General features: G+C 49.2%; 1 pseudogene; it reads left to right on the forward strand.

The window, feature by feature from the left end:
* The first annotated feature begins 1,461 nt into the window (after window positions 1-1,461).
* On the forward strand, window positions 1,462-8,429 carry LOC144697724 (Ig heavy chain C region pseudogene; annotated as a pseudogene).
* The last annotated feature ends 739 nt before the right edge of the window (window positions 8,430-9,168 follow it).

Genomic DNA, 9,168 nt, shown 5'->3' on the forward strand with positions numbered 1-9,168 from the left:
GCCCTCCATTCAGTAAGATCATGGCTGATCTACCTCGACTCACTCAGTCTCTTTACCACACACCCTCACTCGCTCACTCTCTCTGTCGCACAGACTCTTTCTCACACACCTGCACACACTCTCTCACACGCACTCTCTCTGATAGACACACACTCTCTCTTTCTCTCTCTGTCACACACACACGCACACACACACACTCACTCTTTCTCCCTCTCTCTCTCTCCCTCTCACATTCTCCCTCTCACACTCAAACTCTCTTTAACACGCACACACCCTGCCTCTCACACATTGCCTCACTCTTTCACACACACTCTCACACAGATACTCACATTCTCTCAGACACATACACTCTCTCAACTACACACACTCTCACACACGTGCACCCTCTCTCCCACACACATTCACACTCTCACACATGCACACACTCTCCATTCTCCCTCTCTCACTTACACACAGACACATAACACTCTGACACACACACACATCCTCATTCTCTCTCACGCACACACAGAAACACAAACACATTCCCTCTCACACACACTGTTTCTCTCACACATGCACTCACTCTCACACTCTCTCTCACACACACACTCTCTCTCACACACACACTGGCTCTCTCTCACACACTTTTCTACATATAACTCACACCCCTACACTCTCTCCCTCTCTCTCTCTCACACACACACAGACACACACACACAGTTGCTCTCTCAATCACAAACACAGTAGCTCTCCCTCACACACATTTCTCTGTCTCAGTCACTCTCCCACTTATACTCCCTATGACACGCACATAAAAACACACTCTCCCTCTCTCTCACACACTGTCTCTCTCATTCTCTCTCTCTCACACACACACTCTTTCTCTCCCACACACACACATTGTCTATCTCACATATTCTCACACTTATACTCCCTATCTCACTCACACACACACACACACACACACTCTCTCTCTCTCTCTCTCTCTCTCTTTCTCTGTCTCTCTCTCAAAAACACATACACTTGCACTCTCTCTCTCTTTCTCACGCACACACACACATTCTCACACAGAGAAGTGGGCTGAAAATACCAATTGCAGAATGAAAATCCGTGAAGCTGCATGCATGTTTATTGTTCCATTTCTGAGGACCTGTTGTGTAAAAGGAAATTACACAGGTGACATCACTATATATGTGGAGAATTTCCAAGTGTTGAACCAAACACAAAGGAACAAGGAAAGGGGAGGGATGTGGCGGAGACCATGGCCTCCTGGATCCTCAACATGGTGCACACTTGGTGCAAGATGCCTGCACGGCCCATCCTGGTTTTGCTGTAACCTTCCCCTCCAGCCCCCTCAGTCTGCCTATTCTCGCACTGACACGGGTTTCTCAAAGAAAGGCATCGGCATTAAAGCAGCTGGCCAGCGATCTACACTGCTGCCTGACTTTACACAGCCGGTGTTACAGAAAGCTGATCAATATGGAGAATCAGGACAGGAACGATGGAGAGGAAGAGGAGGAGGTGGAGGTGTTGGAGCCGAATGGAGGAGCCCCCAGCTCGGCTGTGGACAACAGGCAATGGAAAGCTGAGCCGGAGCGGAAAATCATCCAGAGAAACATCGCCTTGATAAGCCTGCAGCACCTGGGCGCCCTCACTACCCACAATCACTCACCTTGACTCACCATCATTCACTCACTCACCCTCAGACCCTCGCCCTCACTCAATCGCCCTCAGTCACTCACCCTCAATCACTCACCCTCACTCCCTCGCTCACCCACCCTCGCTCACCCACGCTCACTCACTCGTCCTCACTCACTCACCCTCACTCCCTCACTCACCCACCCTCGCTCACCCACCCTCACTCACTCACCCTCACTCACCCAGCCTCACCCACCTTCACTCACCCTCATTCACTCACCATCAATTACTCACTAATCTTCACTCACTCACCCTCACTCACTCAGCCATCACTCACTCACGCACCCTCACTCGCCCTCACTCACTCACCCCCACTCACTCACCCTCATTCACTCACCATCAATTACTCACTCACCCTCACTCATTCACCCTCACTCGCTCACTCACACTCACTCACTCACTCACTCACCCTCACTCACCCTTACCCACCCAGCCTCATTCAAACTCACTCACCCACCCACACTCACTGACCCTCACTCACCCACCCTCACTCACCCTCACTCGGGGGTACTCACTCACACTCATTCACTCACACTCACTCACCCATCCTTCCTCATCCACCCTCACTCATCCTCACTCAAACTCACTCACCCACCCATCCTCACTCACCTATTTTCACTCACACTAAATAACTCATCCACCCACCCTCACACATCCACTCACCCTCACTCACATACCCACCCTCACATACCAACCAACCCTCACTCATACTCTCATCTACCCTCATTCAACCACCCACCCTCACTCACTCATCCATCCTCACCCACATTCAGACACCCGCCCACGCTCACTCATCACCCACTCTCATTCACTGCTTCACTCACCCACGCACCCTCACTCACTCAGCCACCCAACCTCACTCAGCCACCCTCACTTTGTCAATCATGCACACGCTCACTCACTCAATCACTTTTCAGTGTGTGGGAGGGCAGGTACTGCGGGGAAGAGAGACCTGGAAGCGATGCCTGAGGCCGAGCAGTGCGGGAAAGTGGAGCAAGGCCGAATGTAGCGACGAGCATTGGTGGAAGCGGAGAGAGCCTGAGGGGTTGGGGGGGAATGGCATAGAAACGGGGCAAAGGTCAGCGAACAGGGAAAAAGGTCAGAGGGCCGGGCGAAATCGCAGACACCCGTGGAGTAAGAGCAGAGAGCTGGAGGAGAAAGGGCAGAGAGTCGGGAGGGGGAAAGGGCAGAGAGGAGGGAGGGGGGAAAGGGCAGAGAGGCGGGAGGGGGAAAGGGCAGAGAGGCGGGAGGGGAAAAGGGCAGGGAAGTGGGAGGGGGGAAAGGGCAGATGGGCGGCAGAGAGAAAGGGCAGAGAGGCGGGAGAGGGAAAGGGCAGAGAGGCGGGAGGGGGTAAAGGGCAGAGAGGCGGGTGGGGTAAAGGGCAGAGAGGCGGGTGGGGGAAAGGGCAGAGAGGCGGGTGGGGGAAAGGGCAGAGAGGAGGGAGGGGGAAAGGTCAGAGAGGCGAAGGGGGAATGGGCAGAGAGGTGGGAATGGGAAAGGGCAGAGAGGCGGGTGGGGGAAAGGGCAGAGAGGCGGGAGGGGTAAAGGGCAGAGAGGTGGGAGGGGTAAAGGGCAGAGAGGCGGGAGGGTTAAAGGGCAGAGAGGCGGGAGGGGTAAAGGTCAGAGAGGCGGGAGGGGTAAAGGTCAGAGAGGAGGGAGGGGAAAAGTCAGAGAGGAGGGAGGGCGAAAGGTCAGAGAGGAGGGAGGGGGAAAGGTCAGAGAGGTGGGAGGGGTAAAGGGCAGAGAGGAGGGAGGGGGAAAGGTCAGAGAGGCGGAGGGGGTAAAGGGCAGAGAGGCGGGAGGGGGAAAGGGCAGAGATGCGGAAGGGGGAAAAGGGCAGAGAGCTGGGGTAATGTTCAGAGAGCCAGTGCAAAAGATCAGAGAGCCATGGAATAAGTGCAGAGAGCTGGGGGAGAAAGGGCAGAGAGGCAGGAGGGGGGAAAGGGCAGAGAGGCAGGAGCGGGAAGGGGCAGAGAGGCGGGAGCGGGAAGGGGCAGAGAGGCAGGAGGGAGAAAGGGCAGAGAGGCAGGAGGGGGAAAGGGCAGAGAGGCGGGAGCGGGAAGGGGCAGAGAGATGCGGGAGGGGGGAAAGGGCAGAGAGGCGGGAGGGGGGAAAGGGCAGAGAGGCGGGAGGGGGGAAAGGGCAGAGAGGCGGGAGGGGGAAAGGGCAGTGAGGCGGGAGGGCGAAAGGGCAGAGATGCATGAGGGGGAAGGGCAGAGAGGCGGAGGGGGAAAGGGCAGAAAGGCGGGGGGACAGGGAAGAGAGGGGAAAGGGCAGGGAGGCCGGGCTATAGCGGGGAAAGCCTGTCTAAAGTAGTTATGAGCCAAAGCCCCAGGCGCCCAGGGCCCCACACTCTCTATCTCTCCCTCTCTCTCCCTCATTGTCTCTCCTCCTCCTGAAATCTTTTCCATTCCTGGGAAAAGGCGCTAAGTACCTAGGAGAGAAGGGAGACAATGTCTCTGTGCGCTTTCCCCACGGCTCCCTGCGCCTTTCTCCAGCTGGTGTTCGCTGCCCCTCCAATCACAACCTGTTTGTTTCCCAGTTTTACTGCTGATAGGCCCACTGGTCAGCCTATCTGCCGCTAACGGGGTAGAAGGCCCGCCTGTGATTGGAGGAGCAATTGAAGATACGGATACCTTCAACTCCACTTATCCGTCTTACCAGCATTTTGAACAACGGCTCCAGAGGCCATATAGAGGGACTTCGGGGGCCACAATCCAGCCACGGGACACGGATTGGACAAGCCTGTAAAAAAAGGAAAATAAGGAAATGGGCAGAAAAGTTGAACACAAAAATAGCAGAAGCATTTGTTCTAATCTTCCAAACTTCCATAGATTCTGGAAAGTCCCATCAGATTGGAAAATAGAGAATGAGGCTTTTATGTTAAATAAAGGAGGGAAAGGGAAAGCAAGAGACTATAGGCCAGTTAGCTTAACATCTGTCAGAGCGAAAGTGCTGGAATCTATTATTAAGGAGCCTCTCACGGGTCACTTAGAAAATCCAAATGCAATTATGTAGATCCATCATGGTTTTGTGAAAGGGAAATCATGTTTGGCTGATCTATTTGAGGCCCTTCGAGGAAGTAACAAGGAACATTAATAAAGGAGAACCTGTGGGTGTGCTGTATTTGGGCTTCCAGAAGGCATTTGACAAAGTGGCACATCAAAGGTTACTACGCATATAATGGTGTCGGCAGTAACATTTCAGCATGGGTAGAAGTTTAGTAAGTTAACAGGAAACAGAGAGTCGGGATAAATTGGTTATTTTAGGTTGACAAGATGTGACACAGGGATCAATACTGCAGCCTCAACTATTTACAATTTATAACAATGATTTGAATGAAAGGACTGAATGAATTTGCTAAATTTGCTGATGACACAAAGATAGATAGGAAAGTAAGTGGTGAAGAGGGGATAAAGGTCAGCAAAAGGATATAGATAGGTTAAGTGAGTGGGCAAAAAATTGACAGATGGTGTATAATGTGGGAAAATATAAACTTGTCCACTTTGGCAGGAAGAATACAAAAGCAGCATATTATTGAAAGGGAGAGAGATTTGCAGAACCCTGAGGTACAGAGGGACCTGGATCCCTTAGTGCATGAATCACAAAAAGTTACAATACAGGAACAGCAAGTGATGAGGAAGGCAAAGGGAATCTTGTCATCTATTACAAGGGGAATAGAATATAAATGGAAGGATATTTTGCTACAGTTTAACGGGGCGTCGATGAGACCTCGTCTGAATTACTGTGTACAGATTTGGTCTCATTTAAGAAAGGATATAAAAGCATTAGAAGCTGTTCAGAGAATGTTCATTCAAATGATACTGGGAGGTGTTGTCTGTTATCTTATGAGGAAAGTTTGGGTAGGCTGGGCCTGTATCCATCAGAGTTTAGAAGAATGAGAGCTGATTCTATTGAAATATATAAGATCCTGAGGGAAATTGACAGGGTGGATGCTGAAAGGATGTTTCCCCTTGTGAGAGAGACTAACGATAGGGAACACAGTTTAAAAATAAGAGGTCTCTCATTTCAGACGGAAATGAGGGGATTTTATTTTTCTCTCAAAGGGTCGTGGAACTTTGGAACTCTCTTCCCCAGAGAGCGATGGAGGAGGAATCATTAATATTTCAAGGCAGAGGTAGAGAGATTCTTCATTGACAAGGGAGTCAAAGGTTAGCGGAGAGTAGGTGGGAATGTGGAGTTAATGCCACAATCAGATCAGCTATAAGACCATAAGACATAGGAGCAAAAATTAGGCCATTCGGCCCATCGAGTCTGCTCCACCATTCAATCATGGCTGATAAGTTTTTCAACCCCTTTCTCCCGCCTTCTCCCGTAACCTTTGATCCCCTTACCAATCAAGAACTATCTATCTCGGTCTTGAATACACTCAATGACCTGGCCTCCACAGCCTTCTGTGGCAATGAATTCCATAGATTCACCACTCTCTGGCTCAAGAAGTTTTTCCTCATCTCTGTTCAAAAAGGTCTTCCCTATACTCTGAGGCTGTGCCCTCGGGTCCTAGTCTCTCCTACTAATGGAAACATCTTCCCCACATCCACTCTATCCAGGCCTTTCAGTATTCTGTAAATTTCAATCAGATCCCCCCTCATCCTTCTAAACTCCATCGAGTATAGACCCAGAGGCCTCAAACGTTCCTCATATGTTAAGCCTTTCATTCCTGGGATCGTTCTCGTGAACCTCCTCTGGACCCTCTCCAGGGCCTGAACATCCTTCCTGAAGTACGGGACCCAAAATTACTCACAATATTCTAAATCTGGTCTGACCAGAGCCTTATAAAGCCTCAGCAGCACATCCCTGCTTTTATATTTTAGTCCTCTCGAAATAAATGCCAACATTGCATTTGCCTTCCTAACTACCGACTCAACCTGCAAGTAAACCTTAAGAGAATCCTGGACTAGAACTCCCAAGTCCCTTTGCACTCCAGATTTCTGAATTCTCTCCCCACTTAGAAAATAGTCTATGCCTCTATTCTTCCGACCAAAGTGCATGACCTCACACTTCCCCACGTTGTATTCCATCTGCCACTTCTTTGCCCATTCTCTTAACCTGTCCAAATCCTTCTGCAGCCTCCCCGCCTCCTCAATACTACCTGTCCCTCCACCTATCTTTGTATCATGATCGGAGCTATCATCGGAGTCAATGGTGGAGGAGGCTTGAGAGGCCGAATGGCCTACTCCTGCTACTAATCCGCATGTTCATATGTACATACGATTGGAAAATGTCGTAATTACTGTAACTGGTATTCAGTTTAGAGTTCTATGGTCATTATATAGTTACCATTACAAAGGTACTTTCGAAGGGTTGTTGCTATTCTTTGTTTTGGGGGGACGTGGAGAGAGGAGGGGGCATCAGTCAATTTGAACAGAACCAATTTCCAAAACTATAATGATATAAATGACGAGACAACTTCTCTATCACCAAGTGTTGTTGACTCAGAAATAAATGGTGGCGAAATAATGGGGGAAATCCTCTGCTCTTCCACTTTAATCCAATGAAAGTTACGTCATTCACATGACATCAAAATGTTCTCTTTTAGTAATGGGATAGAGGCGGGAAAAGAGGTGTGGGTTTCCAAAGAGGGAACCGACAGGTGAAGGTCACCAAATGATGGAAATAATAAATGAACAAATGTGGGTGTGGGTTTTAGTTGGAATATATTAGGATATGTTTATAGTTATAGTCAAATTTTGAATTGTTTGGTTACTTAATGATCACAAATCACAGAGTCTAACTTGTTCAATCGGCCATTCTTTCCCAGTGACACCGTCTTCGCCCACTCTCTACAGCCTGGTCTCCTCCTGTCAGCAACACAACACCGACGGCTCCGTCACCTATGGCTGTTTGGCGATGGACTACTCCCCAGAAATCACCAGCCTGACCTGGAAGAAAGATGGGCAGCAGATCACCACTGGATTTAAGACTTTCCCGTCAGTGAGAAACCAGAAGGGAACCTACAGCCTGAGCAGCCAGTTAACCATCACCGAGTCAGAGGGGGAATGCAGCAAAATCAACTGTGAGGTTCGACACAGCGGCTCAGACAAGAGCATTGGAATGCAATGTAAGTGTTGGGGAACTTGTGAGAAACAGAACGGCTGTGATTACCCTGTATAGGGCCTTGGTTATAACACATTTATAGTGCTCTGCATAGTTCTGATCCCTGGAAAATCTAGGTTAGTGTCTATTAACGGAAAAAGCCTGTTTAAAAATACGATTTCATTGTATCTGTTATCAATTTCTTCTGCAAGAACTGTCTAACCTGTGTTTCTTGAAGGTGTTGGACCTGTCTTCCCTCCAACTGTTCTCCTCACCGTGAGCTCCAGGGAAGAAATCACAACCAACAAATTTGCAACCGCCGTCTGTTCAATCATCGATTTCCGTCCAAGTTCAATGACCGTGAAGTGGCTGAAGAATGGAAAACCCATGGATTCAGGAATTGTCACCTCTCCCGTCTTTGAAGTGAACGGGAACTTCTCGGCGACCAGTCGGCTGAAAGTCTCCGCTGGGGAATGGTTCACCGACGCGGTCTATACCTGTCAGGTCACTCACCAAGAGGTCACCCAAAGTCAAAACGCCACCAAGTGTGAGGGTAAGAAATACAAACCGAGGAAGCAATAGATCATTCTGCTCTCCGATGTTACTCAAATCAGGAATTTATTGGAGTTAGTAGAAAGCACGGAACAACTTCTAATTTACTGTCATGTAGTTATTGTTTAATTCCGATGTAAGGGCTGCATTCGGATTGTTCACAATTCAGGATTTTATCACATCACGTCTCTACACTGACGTCACAGAATGTGTGAGGTGGACTTGATATCAGATTTACCCTGAGTCAGCTGATCATATTTGGAGAGGCAGAAGGTGTCTGGAACCCTTCACTGGTAACAGCTTCGGGAGAGAGTGTTGGAAAGTGCATCCACCCTATTTATAAAACAGCTTTCAGTACTGCATTCCAGGGCCCAGGAATGGTGTATTTGTATTGGGACTGGGGCAACATAGATTCATGAGAATGTTACCGGCGCTGAAGGACTTAAATTATGAGAACGATTTACACAGACCAAGCTGGTTTTCCATTGTGTAAAGAAGATTAAAGACGATAGTTAGAGGTTGATATGTCCAAGGTGATTTATTTTCGTTAAGAGTGTGAAGACTGAATACTGCTGTCCTGATTCTGAATGTGAAACTTTGGTTGATTTTCATTTCTGTCTCACAGGTGATTCCCACTGCAACGATCCCACAATTACTCTACTGCCACCGCCAATAGAACAGGTCTTACTGGAGGCGACCGTGACCTTAACCTGCATCGTTTCTAATGCTCCTTATGGAGTCCTCGTGTCCTGGACACAAGAGAAGAAGCCTTTGAAATCAGAGATCGCCGTCCAACCGGGAGAGGATCCCGACAGCGTGGTCAGCAACGTAAACATCTCGACACAAGCCTGGCTGAGTGGGGCTGAGTTCTACTGCGTG

The sequence above is a fragment of the Cetorhinus maximus genome, chromosome 23, assembly GCF_964194155.1.
Source record: "Cetorhinus maximus chromosome 23, sCetMax3.hap1.1, whole genome shotgun sequence".
NCBI lineage: Eukaryota > Metazoa > Chordata > Chondrichthyes > Lamniformes > Cetorhinidae > Cetorhinus > Cetorhinus maximus.